The 15,504-nt window shown below is 37.0% G+C and overlaps 1 protein-coding gene and 1 pseudogene across 9 annotated transcripts in view; one reads left to right on the top strand and one right to left on the bottom strand.

The window, feature by feature from the left end:
• The window catches only part of PCDH7 (protocadherin 7), a 425,601-nt gene that overhangs the window by 79,550 nt on the left and 330,547 nt on the right, over window positions 1-15,504 (top strand). The window lies entirely within an intron of this gene.
• LOC125093617 (U1 small nuclear ribonucleoprotein C-like) lies at window positions 6,152-14,273 on the bottom strand (annotated as a pseudogene).

Here is a 15,504-nt window from a genome sequence, read left to right on the forward strand (position 1 = left end):
ACAGATTAGCTCATTTAGTACTAATAACACAACTTGTTTTCAACCAATAAAAACCAAATTTATAACTTAATATTCTAAATCAAAGATAACTTCGGGGACAATGAGCTGGAGCTCGCAAGGTACTGTGGAAGATAAAGGAACATGCTCAGGGGGAAAAAAAATTAAAAAGTCTATTCCAGCTCTGGAAGGTGGAGATAAATTCAGGGATTAGTAGGAATTGGTAAACTCTCTCTTTAGATACTACTTCTAGAATGACTTAAAGCCAATTATGTTAATGTATTTCACCACTATGCTTACTTTTCAGACTCCAAAGAGGGAATGCCAACATGTCTTTTTGTGACTTATCAATCTTTTGGTTAAGGAGAGGCAACACACTTTGAATAACAGTCTTACCAGATGGAATCCAGAAGGTGAAAAGTAATTTGCTCAAAGGAAATTTGACTGTCCTTAAAAGTATCCCATGCATCCCCAGTTTAAATGTGAAGGAGCTAAATCTTAGAGCAGTTAAATATCTTGTCCAAATTTAAGCAGTTAGTAAGTAAATAAATTGATATTAAAGCTAAACTCCCAGCACTTGCAACAACAAAACTGAAGAGTGAGAGAAGACTCCTTTATGCGCATTTCTAATAGATTCATCAGCATGGAGGCAGGGTAAGAGTATAGCAGGTTTCATGGAGAAAGTTGTAAGTAAGCAGAACCATTGAATGCGAGGTATTTTGCCAACAATCTTGCAGGAGAGAAAAGGAAGCAGCAGTTTGGTGGTGGAAGAAATGAAGAAAGATCTTTTTTTTTTTTTTTTTTTTTTTTACAAGATAGGGAAATTTAGGTAGGTTTATAGGTTGGACAAAAAAGAGAAAACCCACTGATGAAATAGGACCCTGTCAGAGTCAGGAAGGAGTGGAATCAAAAGGTCAAATGGATAAAATAATGAGGATTCTTCTGAGTTGCAAAATGAAGTTCCAATGAGTGAAGATGCAGGCAAATATGGAGAAGTGGAGAAGAGAAGTGGAAGGGGTTCATGCCTGATGGCCGTAATCTTCTCAGCAGTAGAAGGTGAAATAGTGTGTTGAGGTTGAGGGGAGTGAAAGTGAGAGGGGAGCATCTGAGGAGGGTGTGGTGGGAACAGCTGCTCTGTAGAATGGGGAGACCAGCCAAGTAGGAGTGAGTAACAGGGCTGTTAAGTGCTGAGAGTTCATCTGACATTGGAAATCATAAATCTGTAGCAGAGTCAATCAGCGTGGTTATTCAATTTTCTCAGTAACTCTTGGCAGTCCAGGAGGAGGAGGAGAGCAAACAGATGGTGGTATGATTTGGTAATGGGATTGGCAATGCAGCTGTGAGAGGAGGTCAAAGAAGGGAAGAATCAATTGCATCCATGATAGTATGGTGTCAGGGGCAGTCAAGCCGAGAAGAATTGGACACTGTTAGAAAATGGAGAGGCAAAGCAGTGGAGGGCATCAACGTTTGAAGCTTTTGTGGGAGTGCACAAGTGGGACAGGGGATTAGAGGAAAGAATTTCACAATTATGCATATTACAGTAGAACACTCTGTTTAGAAACAGTCCATTTTGTATCTATGGGTGTGAATTATCAAAGCTGAGCAGAAGTGATTATCACTAGAATATAGGGGGAAAAGAATTCCAAAGCTAAATAGATGAGTGACTCATCCAGATTATCTAGCATAGTGACAAGTGATAGAAGGAAAAAAAAGCCAATAGCCAAATTAATCACGTAAATTGATGAAATACTTATAGATGCAAGATTTAGAGAGAGTTAGACAGTTTGATTGTTGGGGCTTTGTAGGACTTATTGAACTAAGATAATAGAACAATGTCCCAGAATGAGAGGAGAAGTCCAAGGGAATGCCCCTCTTCCTTTTTCGCCCTGAGATAATTAGATAGTAAGATGATTAGTGTTTTCAACAGTGTTCTAATATGTGGTGATATCCATGTGACTAAAACATAAAAGTCATTGCAAGCAATTTTCATTCAAGGACACTTAATTTGCATTTACCCTAAGATATGTTCTAGTAGATAAATTTCTTCTTCCTTACTAGGTCATGCTAATTTTCACTTAAACATGTGGTTATAACCTACCTTAAATACAAAGAACCCAAATAACCACACACATTACACACACATCTCTGATTTAGCTACCACCTCCAGTTACAGCCTTGTGTTTATGGTTTCTTCCACGTATATTGTCATCCCCCACTTACTCACATAGGAAAGTTTTTAAAATCCACTGTATGGGTCTTCAGTCCCTTCCATTCCACTGACGCGGCTCTGTCAGGGTCATCAGAATTCATTATGCTGAATCCAGGGGTTAATTCTGTCTCCCTGTCTACATCTTGGCATTTGGACAGTTGTTCACTCCCTCTCCCTTGACTGCTTCATATCACCGTATTCACTTGGTTTTCCTCTTCCATTGCAGACTCTGTCTTCTTAGTGTCCCATACTGTTTCAACTAGATGTCTAAATCATGCAATACTGCAGGATTGTGTTTATGTATGTCGCCATCTCAAACCTCCCCCTGGGATCCATACTCAGGACAGCTACCTACTCGGCTTTTCCACTGGTAGAGGCAGGAGTCTACAGTGGTTCTTTTTTTTTTTTTTTTCTTTAGGATTTTATTTATTTGACATAGAAAGAGGGATAGTGAGAGAGGGAACACAGCAGGGGGAGTGGGAGAAGGAGAAGCAGGCTTCCTGCTGAGCAAGGAGCCTAATGCAGGGCTAGATCCCAGACCCTGGAATCATGCCCTGAGCCAAAGGCAGAAGCTTAACAACTGAGCCACCCAGGCGCCCCTGGAGTACACAGTGGTTATACGGTAGCTTCTGGCACCAAATTCTGCTCGGCTGGCTGGGGCACATTTCTTTTGTTTTCTTATGTGTAAAATGAGGATAATAGTAATAACTACTTCCCAGGGTCCTTGGCAGGATTAAATAAGTAAATAATATAAATTAAAACAATACATATGTATTTAGAAATGTACTTGGCTCAGAATAAGTGCTCAACCAAGCTAGTATTAGTGCTATCACAAACACAACAGATTGAAGGCAGAATGACTCTTTTTACACCCAATACCTTAATTTGCTCTCTTCATAAACCGTTCTGAGTGAATAATACTGATAACCACTTACTTTGTTCAGGGTAAAAAAACAGAGATCATTCTTTGCTCTTTTCCCTCTACAATGTCACCCAATCCATCAGGAGTTTCTATTAGCTTTACGTCAGAAATCTATACCAAACCTCACCACTTTTCACATCATCTTCTAAATTGTAGCTCAAGCCACCAACATCTGCTGTGTCTCCAGTTCTCCTCGACTGCTCACAATACAGTCTCCTATGGAGTGACCCTTCTAAAGTGTCAATGCAAATATATCTTTCCACTATTTAAAATTCTCCAGTGGATTTCATTGCAAGGAGAATAAAATCCAATCTCCCAAAGTGTTCTACAAGCATACCCTGGTTGGGAACCAGCATGCCTTGGAGACCTCAGCTCTTCCACTATCAGCAAAACCATTTGGACCTTTTTTTCTGCCACTCAAACAGCCCGAAAGATTTCCCCTGTCAAAGCCTTTGAATGTGAAATTAGGCTTTTGAAATGTAATCTGAAAGCACAAATATCTGGATTCTGGTTGCTTCTTTAAAATCTGATGAAGCAAAGCGTTCTGCCTCAATATTACATTCCTAGACCTAACCCAGCACATATTGTCACAGTTTTCATTGATTTGTCAAAAAAAAGAAATTTGGTGATTTTTGCTACGTTTTCAAAATTCCAATGGAAAGAAGCTTTCTGATCTTGAATATTTTGTAAATTCCAAAGCGAGACGCCTGATTAGAGCCTAAGTTTTTTGGAGACTTGCAAGCAAGAGAGATCTCAACAACTCAGGTCCCTTTTTTTCCAAAGGGACAAAAACATGTGCAGTGGCAGTGGGCTCTCTGGGGAGCCCGCAGTGACATGGGCGGTTGCTTTTCTCAGCTGGTGTGGGAGGGAGAGGTGGGCAGGCATGGAGGCACGTCTCCGTGTTGGTGTCTGCAGACGATGAGTGAGCTCCAAACATGTACAAAGGCTGTGGGATGGATAGAAGAGATGCCAGTACTGACAAAATAAACAAACATATTGAGAAGGGGTTAAATGCAGTTATCAATCACTGATTGGTGAGATAGTACACTTGATAATTGATAGATTCCAAATATCATGAAAAGTCACTCTAAATTGCATTGCCTGGTATAAACTATTCAGTAGTTTTGTTGTTATTTTTGTTATTTTTATTTTTTTACAGACTCGTTAAGATGTTTGAGTAATAACTGTTTCCTGCTTCTTTATTGACAAGTAAAGCAGAAAACTTTTTCAGGGCATCCTGTTGGGGTCTCCTTCTCTTTCTTCTTATTTTTTTCCCCTTCAGAATAACTTAGGCACAATTCCTAAAAGAATACCAGTTGGCCGATTTCCATCTGGCATCCTTCCCCTCTTATTTTCACTGAAAAGTGTGGAGTCTAGTTTCTAATTCTATTTCTGACTAAATTCAAGCTTTCAGTTCAACACCCATCCTCCCCCTGTTTTTCATATAAGCATTTACCTCTTCTTATGGGAAAAATAAACATAACTCCGGACTCTAACCGGGTAGAATCAGATAAAAACAAATTGTAGAAATATGGGCTTACTAATTTCTAGTAATCTTTTGTAGGCTTTGGAGTACAAATGTGTCATGTGAAAAGTTCCGTCTGTGCAGAAGAAATTGAGTGTTTTACACACAGATAATTAGAAAATTGTCAAGACATATGTTGCTTTTTACAAACGTTTTTGTATTTATTGTTTTGCAGATGATACCCAAAAATTATCATAGTGCTGAATTATGAAAAACCTCTCAACTTAGAGGTCTTCATCAATGACTAATTGCTACTATTTGTAACCACTTTAAAAGCAAATAAAGCGCCCATCTGGTAATTCTATTAATGGTTTCTATATTAAATGGCTATTGGTCCCCAAAAAGAAAATATGCAATTATGAAATATTCATATTCCACTCATTATTGAAAAGCTTACAAATGTGTCTGGGAAAATAGAGTTTATAATTTCTTTTCTCATTCCCTATTAAGCCTCTAATCTCTTAAAAAATCAAATTGGATTAATGATGTAGCTACATATACTCAACAAAAGGGAAAATTAAAGGAATTATCTAAACAAATTAAGACACAAAAGGAATGTTCAAAATTAATAATTTGGGTACCAGTATTAGCTCCCCTCCTACTCCAATTCTCTGTGTTTTCTGCTATAGAACTCATAGGCCTTGAACACCCAGGTCTCTGCACTGAAAAGTGGGAAAGGGAAATGCTAGTTCTGATCTTACTAGTTTGAGACTCTGACCTGGAGCAAAACTTTGTCCTTCTCTGAGACATCATTTTTGCGGTGGTCAAGTGGGAAGAATCTCTCTGCTAGTCTTCATTTTTTTAAACTTTTTAAAATTTTGTAAACTAAACAGTTGACCGTTTTATCTTCACATTTCACAATACAAATGAAAATTGTTCTTTCTTTTTCTTTTCTTTTCTTTTTTCCTTTTTTTTTCTTTTTTTTTTTAAAGATTTTATTTATTTATTTGACAGAGAGAAATCACAAGTAGGCAGAGAGGCAGGCAGAGAGAGAGAGGAGGAAGCAGGCTCCCTGCTGAGCAGAAAGCCCGATGTGGGGCTCGAACTCAGGACCTGGGATCATGACCTGAGCCGAAGGCAGCGGCTCAACCCACTGAGCCACCCAGGCGCCCCATCTTTTTTTTTTTTTCTTTTTGCTCCTACTAACTCCTCTGCAAAAACTATTCTCTCTTTGATAGGAAAGAGGGAGCAAGTCTTCCTTGTCCTGTTGTTAGAAAACACCCAAGGTCAGAGCACCGTGATCTCCCGGGAAAGTAGAACAAGTAATATAAAATGGGTATAGGGACTCTTGGGTGGCTTAGTTGGTTAAGTGTGTGCCTTCAGCTCAGGTCATGATCCCGGGGTTCTGGGATTGAGTCCCCAGTAGGGCTCCTTGCTGAGCAAGGAGTCTGTTTTTCCCTGTCCGTCTGCCCCTCCTCCTGCTTTTGTGTGCGCTCTGTCTCTCCCAAATAAATAAAATCTTACAAAAAAAAAAATGGATATAAAGAGATTCCTGTCTCTATCTGTCTAATTGAGTCACTCCTGGCCAGGTGGGTATCATCATGGGACAGGTGGGAGGACTCATCACTGGGGGCCTTGGAGTCATTGACATGTGGCCTCCCATAGGCGGCCACATTCCAGGAGCTGGTCCCACTGGCATCATCCCAGGATGATGCCATCATTGACATCATGGAAGGGTCCCCCGTATGGGGTCCTGGCATCATACCAGCGTGAGGAGATTGGGAGACTGAGCGCGAGTTAAGATCATTGTCCCTGCCGGAGGAGGAGAGATGATGGAGTAAGAGATATCTTTTCTTGTCGAAATGCAGTGGTTTTGTTGATCAGGCTCTATGCCTGCTCTTCCATCTGTTCCTGATATTAGGCTTTTGCGTTCTCTTTGTGTTTCCTACCACTGCGGTGTGTCTTCATCACAGAATGAGACTCACGGGTGAGGTATGTGATGCAGTAGTCACCGTACAGTTGAGGCATCTTGCTCTGCTGGCCGCTGGCTACTCCGTCCCGCGCTGCCCGGAAATGACCTCTCCGCTAGTCTTGCTAGTCTTTAGTGCTGAAATGATGAATTAAAGCGATGAAAAAATGTGAACGTGTTTTGTAGAAGTCAGTCCCTTACAGAAGGCAGAGATGGTTATCACACGCAGGCTTCTGAAATAGGACAATCTTTAACGTCCACCTAGCCTGAAGTATCTTCTCACTGAGGAGGAAGAAGGTGTAGAATTGCTCTAAGTCTGCTTTATTCTGAGCTCTGGTCGCTTGGAGGTTTGTCAATATTCACTAACTTCCCACCTCCTGTGGCTGGGGGGCTTTTGTATGGACCCAGAGGGAGAAACCAATTCTCCTGCTTGCCTTCCTGCCTTTGATCTCCCAGTGACCCTGACCACAGAGGCAGAGTGGGTGGATCTGGTTTACATTATATATAAAATGAATCATGCCCCTGCTCTAATGCTCTTGCACCTTTCTGATTTTGTGATGCCATCTCACGCCTCTTTGCCTTTGTACTTGCCTGGAATGCAAATTCTCTTTTTCATTGTTCTTCAGTATGTAGCTCAAGTCTCTATGGTAAGATTGTAAGTCACTTTTTTTTCTTCTTCTTTATCCTTTGCTTTTTTAGTTCTCTTTTCATGACTTTTATAGTTAGAAATGTCATTTGATGATTTTTTTTAACAAAAACCTGAAGTTCCTCACTTGCATCCTGAATCAGAGTTAGGAGCCCCTCATTTGTTTCTCTGGTATAAATGTTCTCCCCTCCTGATCATCCTCTAAATGTAATGCAAGGGACTGCCTGTCTCACTAATCTGAGATTTGCTGTAACATATCCTTCTTCATACCTGCTACGATATCTGTAACAGGCATTTATTACATGTCAGTGAAATGAGTGAGTGTACAAATAGTTTATTTTATTTTTAATGATTTTTAAATTTTTTTGAGAGAGAGAGCAAGTGAGCACATGAGTGGAGGGAAAGGCAGAGGGAGAAGGAGAGAATCTCAAGCAGACTGCCCACTGATTGCAGAGCCTGTTGCAGGGATCGATCTCACATCCCTGAAGCCATGACCTGAGCCAAAACCAAAAGTCAGACACGGAACTGACTGAGCTACCCAGGACCCCCTGTAGTTTATTTTATTTTATTTCTTAAAAGATTTTATTTATTTATTTGACAGACAGAGATCACAAGTAGGCAGAGAGGCAGGCAGAGAGAGAGAAAGAGAGGGGGAAGCTGGTTCCCTGCTGAGCAGAGAGCCCAATGAGGGGCTTGATTCCAGGACCTTGAGATCATGACCTGAGGCTTTAACCCACCGAGCCACCCAGGCGCCCCTGTAGTTTATTTTACAGTAGTAAGTACATATAGAATAATATTAAATACCTAATAATTAATAGATCTGCAGTTATCCCACATACAGGTTCCTAATTTCTTTTTGTGGTTTTATAAATTCATTGGAAATAAGTGATAAAAATAAATTTTATCATTATAACATACATACAAATATATAATAAATAATTGATGCAAGCTCTTTTAAATTATAATCTGTAAGACAACTTTTCACTCTGTCAGTTCTTTTTTGTATTTTCATCTTGTGACCTATGGCTAAACCTTAGCAGTCAAGGTAAAGACACTATAGCGTTATAAGGGCATGACTCATAAAATCCAATGGTGACTCTTTGAAATGGATTACCACTAGGGATAATTTCTATTTGGCCCTTTCAAGTCAAATCTGACGTTGGGACAACTGAATACATTTGAAGGACAATCAGAAGCTTCACACATTCCTCTCAATGGAAAGGATGCTGTACTCTCTACTTGAAAGAATATTTCTTTCAGAGTGGTAATCAGTGGTGTCTGGTATGAGTTTGTAAAGATAAGCACAATTTCATTCAGTCTGAATCAATAGATACTTACCATATACCAAATAATTTATGAGTCTGTAGATACACAGAAGTGCATAAGACCTTGGCCCTTCTTTGAGGAACTTACAAGGGAGGTAAAAAATATAATCAATTTCCTATTAAGAAAGGGTGAAATATTGACCAGCAATATTCAACAAACATTTCTTAGGGGCTGCTCTTTGCTTGGCACAGTGATGAGTACTAATAAAATGCTTTAAGGATAACATAGCGTAGAATCTTTAACTCTGGCATGGGGGAGGGCACTGAGGTTGATTTGTCTTTCCTTGGGCATGGCAAGTAAATACTTTGGACCCACAATACTCTCAGGAACCCATGACATTGTCTTCATTTCTTTTAAAATCAGAAGAAAAACAAGGGCCTTTTAGGTCAAATAAAATGTTTTAATATGCAATATTAACATATTCATCTTTATGTCAACAGAGTTATAATATATATTTTGTGAGATTTTCTAACGATGAAATTTTTCCTCAAAGACCAAAGAGCCCAGGGTCCATGAAATTCACGCTGGCTCTCTCTGGAGGCAATTAGAAACCAGAGGAAGTCAGGAAAAGATTTAGAGAACTAGCAGTGGGCCTTGAAATAATAGTACCATTTCACTAGGTAGAGAACAAGATTAGACAAAGCCGAAGCCCAGGCTTGCAAAAGAGTAGAGAGAAATAATTCATAGGTCCACAAATCATGTCCCCTAATTAAAGTTTTCAGTTCAGTGGACAGAGGCAAGTATATGCAAAGGACAAGTTATGTAAGAGATAATATGTGCCTCTTCCAAGAATGGGGAATAAGATACCTGCTTCCGGATCTTTAAGATTCCTGAGAATTAAAGATTTTAAGAATTTAAGATTCATGAGAATTAAAGCTTTAGAACTAGATTCTCAATTTTCTGGTCCATGACATCTGTTTGGGTGTAGGGTGGGTGGTAGTATGACTTGGAGACTGTCTTCAAGCCCTAAAATCTTTACTTATCAGTACCTATGAATTTATCACTCTTTGTTTTATCATTCTTCATATACATTTTGGGAATGTTATCAACACCATAACATCTCAAAATTATATTTAAAATAATGAAATCACCTTTCCCTTAGAAATTCACACAGGATTACTTGAACACTCTAGTCAAAATATAAATTCTTACGTCTATAGGGTATAAGTGTTTACTGATAAGTCAATACAATTTCTAGGGAAAATTCAAAATCCAAATTTGACAAGTGAATCATTTCATGATTCATACTGATGAATTCTGTTAAACTATTTTCACAATTTTAGAGCATAATGTAAAATTTCAGTCTAACATAAACTGTTGTTTTTTTTTCCATTCTAGCTTTATTCAATTCCTTGAAGGGTATGTTCTCCCCTCATTTTCTAAACCCTATTCTCAGTATTCTCTTTTTTTCCCCCTCTCATGTAAGGAAGGGAAAACATTATTCATGTAATTTACTTTGAGAGAATAACATTAAGGCTACTTCCATTTTTCTTATTATTATAAAAGTGAAGAGTAGGTGAGCTGATGAATTTCATTTTTCGACTAAGTAAACATGCACATATTAAATTCTCTAACTGTCATAAATATAATCAGGCCTTTAATTAGAAAATGAAGGAAACATAATTCTAAGCATTGTGAAGATATATGGGGCTTCTGGTGGTTAGCACATCTCAGATGAGGTAACTCAATCAGAATCCCGTACTCTAGCTCTACTCGGAATAGAACTTTGACATATCTATCATACTGAGTGTGTAGGAGAGCCAAAGGGCTGTGCCATTTTTATGGTGGGTGATAGCATCATCTTCAAACCTAGAGGATACAATATCCTCTGATGAAAAAGTAGTTGGACTGTTGGTTATTGAAACCAATGTTTTTAAGCATGGAGAAAAATCTAGTGTTTAAAACATTTTTTCATTTGTTGCATATTTATTTGCAACTCTGACATTTTTACAAGGGAAGCAGACCAAGGCATTACTAAAATTGAACTATTCATTTTGGGATGTTACTCATTGAGTAAGTTTGCAAGAATGCCATCAGCTTCTGGTTCCCTCTAAGTAAATGTCATTTGTTCATTTAAGAAAGTATGGACATAGCAAAACACTATGCTAAATATAAGGAGTGTAGGGCTGAATAAGGCACAGTGCCCGTCTTCAAGAATTTTATAGCCCTAATAGGGGAAACAGAAACACAATGGAAACAGTATGATCTCACTAATACTGCATCCTATAGTGTAGAGAAAAGACTCTCAGCTCCAGTTTACAGAGCAGTGGAGTAAATTTCACCTTGCTTACATTTTTTTAAAGCACTGGGTAAATTTTTCAAAATCATATACCTAGAATTATCTATGTCTGAACTTACCATGAAATTTTAACCTCTGCTATGTTATTATTTCTCATATTTGGGTAAGCAAATATACTTTAATGTCACAGTTTTTAATTACCTATTTTTAGAAATAGGTAAATTTATTTATAGTACATACAGCTAATGTTTACATATGCATGTATATATCTATATTTACATCTATATTGACTTGATATTTTACATATTATAGATTTATTTATATATATATATAACCTATTTATTTTTACCTATATATTCTTAAAACTATAGGTTATGTGGGTGTATTCATATACTAAGTGTGTAATGCATTCATGTATATATGTAAAAGGAGTAGGCCAATGCCATTTTAAATAACTTTGAACATTTTGTCATTATGGTCTTCCAAATTTTTCTGTAAAATTTAATTTCATACAAAATCCACAGTAAAAATTTCAGTAGTCACATGAATTTCTATTATACACTCACTTAGTTATGATTTTCCTTAGTTGATTTCATTATTCCGTGAATTGTTTTAAAACAGTGTGAAATGTAGCAGTGACTCAGTTTTATTTATTCTTTCTTCTCTGAACATCATTGTCAGTGGTAGTTTTACCTTGTCCTAACCTATAAAATTATTTCCTTTGCCTACTTAATTTTCTTTATTATGAGGAAGCCCTTTTATGTTTAGAAATCTCTGTTGACTCTTGTTTCATATTCATTGGACTGTGCTTAATAGCTAGTGTGAAGACATATGGAAACAAATCACGTGGGTCCTATCTCCTTGTGAAAGATAGCTAAGGCTTAAAATATGATATAAGCTTTATGTGAATTTATTAACTAAATATATTCTTTAGGCTTTGGAATAAGTTACTAGCTCTTCATATTTAATTCCCAACATAAGGGTAAAAGAGTAGATTAGAATCTATTTTTTCCATAATTTTTATTAAAACAAATGTGTTAATTAAGACTCATGAATTTAGCATCTGCTTTCCTATATTATGTTTGGCGTGATGAGAATGTAAAAAATAGTGTAAGACTATCTCTGTACTAGGTGGGCTTAGAGAGTACAGCTTTGAGACAGATTAACAAGCATGAAATAAATAGCACTATAGTAATAAAGAAAATAAGCTTAACTTGTAAGTTATAGGAAGACTATAAATACATACATGCATTTTTATTTGTTAGAGCACATTATATATATTTATATGCTATACATGCATTTTTATTTGTTAGTACAGATTATATATATTTATATGCCTGTGCATGTATATATAAGATATAATGAAAAAGTCAGGGAAATATACGCAGTATCTCACTACAGATAGAACTTGAGAGAAAAGGTATGAAAATGGGTTCATTCAATGTATTACTAAGCAGACCTCTAAGTTACATAGAGTATCCTGATTAATTATTAATTATTAATTTGCAATGTTTTGTAAATGAATTAGTTGTCTTGTTTATCCTCTAAATATATTGTTTGTCTTCCTTTATAGTAAACTCAGAAAAATATATCCAGTTGAGTTTTGCCAAATGGGCTTCAAATGTATTTTAAAATATATTGTACACATTTAAAGAAATTCAAATGATGTCAGGTTCTCTCTTGAGTTTTTGTATAATGCTGCTAGTAGCATATTTTGCTTTAAGATATATTTTCAGTTCTAAAATCCCTGAAGTACTCCTCTCCTGCAGTGACTGACTTTGTAGAGAATGGTTAAAGCGGAATTTAAATTTAAAAGGTGCAATTTGAAACACATTTTCTTGTGTCAAGTTTTGACACTGACCTTTTAAAACATGTAAGCAGGGACTTTCCTCTTTAATTATGTTGCTTCTTTTAAATTAAATCTACATTGCAGTTCTTTACAAAATAAAGTAAAATTTTAGAATGAGATATATTTTACCTCTCTTAGAGTTGGGGAGTGGGAAGTGCCTATTTCTACTGGGAATTCAGAATTATTTTTGAAACATTTTTTCATCTCTTCATTTTGCTAGTGGAAGACAAAATACTTTGGACAAGAACATTTGTTCTCCCAACCATGAAAATTTACAGAAATGTATACCTGCCTCTCAAGATAAATTTTATTAAGTGAATTTAAATCAGGATTTTACTGTAAAGAGTTAGAAGAGGGAAAAGATACTAATAGGGCATTCATCAGAAAAAGCTGGGGAAGGGGACACCTTTAGAGTTTCTCTTCAGGGTTTTTATTAAAGGCCTTTTGTTTGCATTTAAATATAGAAGAACCCCATCAGTCTACTTTATCGTGAGTTAGCAGAACACTTTATTCCTGCATCACTTTTCCAGAAATACAATGAGCAAACCAATAGAGTTCAGATTGGCTAAATCAAGACAAGTTATTGGCAATACTGCCTATTCTTAGATATTAGGTTATTTGGCTGCACAATCTCTATTTTGAGAAAATTTATAGAAAAAAAAATGCCTCAAGAAAGACCATGGCAGCTGTGATATAAGAGAATTTAGAACTAGACAACTGAATCTGAATCTATGCCTGATATCACTTTCTCTGTTATGTAACATCTTGAAGCTTCACGTTTTTCATCTCCATTTGTCTTACAGGATTTTGTGAGGGCTCGATACAATATGGTTTCTGAGACTTTTACTCACAGTGCTTAATAATTTTCTATCCTTTCTTTATGTTTCAGTACATTGAATAGTTATATTATTTTTTTATTTTAAATTGAGTTTTTAGGCCTTAGTTTAATTATTAGTGTATTCTAAGGAAAAAGAGGCTGCATGATACATAAAAAAAAAAAATTGGATTTCAGTTTTTCCTTTTGTCTGCATGTATCTGTTTTATGAATTTCATTCAGTAAGTGTAGAAAAATAGATATAGGAATGATATAAAGCAAATAAAGGAATAGGGACTTATATAATTTGTTAAAGAACTTGCATTTCTAAATTCCCCATTGGCTTTTCCCTTTCAAAATGAGTATTCAAACTATGAGAAAATTAACTGGTCAGTGATTACATTTTTTCAGGATGCTGGGAAGTTTTGTTAAAAAGCTTTTATTGTTTTGTTTTGTTTTTGTACAGGGGCGTGCATGCTGTTGCATTGTTTTGTTTAATTTTCTACTATCTCTTCTGCATGGTAAAAAGTGTCTAAAGACTCTTAATAAGTCTCCCTGCTTCTAACCCTGACCCCTGCTGCAATCTATTTTTAAAACCGTAGTCAGAGTAATTCTTGCAAAATATGATTCAAATTACTCCTCTGTTCAGGAGCCTCCTGCGACTACCCATCTCACTTCAAGTTAAAGCCCAAAGCTTCAAGACCATGCATGATCTGACTTACATCTCTAAAGACACCTCTGACCACATTCTTCTCACTCAGGTTCAGCCACACTTACCTCTTCCCTGTTCTTGCGACAAGGCCAGGTTCACTTCCTCCTCAGAATCCTTAAATCTGCTCTGCCTCCTGGGGTGTTTCTTCCAAATTCCCACATAGCTCAGCCTTTTTCCTTCTGGTCATGTGAGCAGTGAGGATTTCACTGCGCTATTTTAAATAGCACTTTCTTCCTGGTCCCAAACAACCCACCTTTCTCCTCTTCCTTTTGAACCCACTTGGGATATGTATGTACGTATGCATGAATGCAAGTATGTATATAAGAATCGTGTGTGTGTGTGTGTGTGTGTGTGTGTGTGTAGAATACTTACAAAATAAATTTGGCTCATTTGTCTCTCACTCTTTGGAATGTAAGTTTCAGGAGCTCTGGAATTTTTGTGTGTTTTTTTGTTCACGGCCGTATACTTTGTATCTATGGCAGGGACTAGGCAAGAGTGGGTACTCGTTAATTTGTGTCATGTTGAAAAGGAAAATTATTTAATGTCTCGAAGTCTTCAACACTTTTGATATCAACTCGAAGGAAGGCTTTGGGACTCAGAAAGTGAGATTTTTTTTTTCTTCTTCTTTTTTCCATAGCTTGAGACTGGCTATTGTTAATTCCCCAACACGGGATGATTTCTTTCTGCAATGAGAGAGCAGCCCTTTCCCTTTGAAGAGAACCCAACAATTCCATTTGTCATAATTAATTTCATATATATGTGTATGTCACCAGATAGCCATAGTAAGCTTCAGATTTACCCCCACAGAACTGGCCAGTTAGGACTTCCTTACTGATAAATACTTTGGGGAGCATCTGTCTAATGCCCCTGGTTCAGACTTACACACTCTTTCTGGTAGAGTCAAAATCAGAATCTAGAACACCAGGTTCCCAGGACAGGTTCTTTTCAATATTTGTAGCTTAATGATCTCAGGGAACCGAGGAACCCTGAAGGAATAATATGACTAACAAGTAAGCATGACAACACCTGGAAACCAAAGGATTACTGGCAGGAAAGATTGCAAAATGGAGCCCAACAGTGAGATTTATAACATCTTCTTCTTCCCCTCTATCTATAGTTGTAAAACTTAATCTTATTGATTTTTACTGTAATTATTTCTATTCCTAACCATTTTGGGTTTCTATCTGCTGACTGGAAAAGGAAGGACACTTTTCAGAGTACATCATTCCTGTTGTCACAGGATGAGACAGGTGGCTGAGCTATGGCCCACAGAACACAGAACACTAATGAGTGGGTTTTTGTTTGTTGTTGTTTTTCTCTGAAGGTGATGTGTTTCTTGTTATTTATGAAGATAGA

This window comes from Lutra lutra, chromosome 2 (assembly GCF_902655055.1).
Source record: "Lutra lutra chromosome 2, mLutLut1.2, whole genome shotgun sequence".
Taxonomy (NCBI): Eukaryota; Metazoa; Chordata; class Mammalia; order Carnivora; family Mustelidae; genus Lutra; species Lutra lutra.